Source organism: Brassica oleracea, chromosome C1 (genome assembly GCF_000695525.1).
Source record: "Brassica oleracea var. oleracea cultivar TO1000 chromosome C1, BOL, whole genome shotgun sequence".
In the NCBI taxonomy this organism is placed as follows: Eukaryota; Viridiplantae; Streptophyta; class Magnoliopsida; order Brassicales; family Brassicaceae; genus Brassica; species Brassica oleracea.
The window spans coordinates 36,022,194-36,023,166 of record NC_027748.1 but is presented as its reverse complement, the minus strand read 5'-3'; positions in this window follow the sequence as shown (position 1 = coordinate 36,023,166).

The following is a 973-nucleotide window of genomic DNA, read 5'->3' as shown; positions in this document are numbered from 1 at the left end:
GGGGTTTTTGCCAAAACTAACTCACAACTTGATTTTAACCTCAAACTTATACTCAAACTTGAATCAAATGCAAAACTAAGCTAAAAGTCTAGTGAAATTACAGCTTAGCCCCTTGTGACCAAACAAAAAACAGAAGCCATTTTTACGAATATATCCCCAGTAAATCGTCTGAGTCGTCTGAGATGTTGGAAGTCGTCTGGACGACTGAAGTGTAAGTCGTCTGGTACCGGTTTATTTTAAAAATAATTTATAAATCTTGTAAAAAAATATTTTGATGCGTGAAAAATAAAAATCAAGTAATTATAAACAGTTTTAAGTGATATAAATTAAGATATGATAAAATTGATTTGTTTTGAAGATAGATGAGTGGAAGTAGTGAATCATGAAATACTTTGGTTTAGGAGTTTGGCAAACATATGTTGTAGTATTGTATGTTTTGTTAGGGTTAGATTTTGGAAAACTAAAATGTTTTTTTCAAAAATTAGTTTTCACCTATATGTGTTTATTTATGTGTATAGTAAACACTTTTCAAGTTTGATTTGATTTTATGAAGTCTTTAATTAGATAATTAAGACTTCATAAAATCAAATCAAACTTGAAAAGTGTTTACTATACACATAAATAAACACATATAGGTGAAAACTAATTTTTGAAAAAAACATTTTAGTTTTCCAAAATCTAACCCTAACAATACATACAATACTACAACATATGTTTGCCAAACTCCTAAACCAAAGTATTTCATGATTCACTACTTCCACTCATCTATCTTCAAAACAAATCAATTTTATCATATCTTAATTTATATCACTTAAAACTGTTTATAATTACTTGATTTTTATTTTTCACGCATCAAAATATTTTTTTACAAAATTTATAAATTATTTTTAAAATAAACCGGTACCAGACGACTTACACTTCAGTCGTCCAGGCGACTTCCAACATCTCAGACGACTCAGACGATTTACTAGGG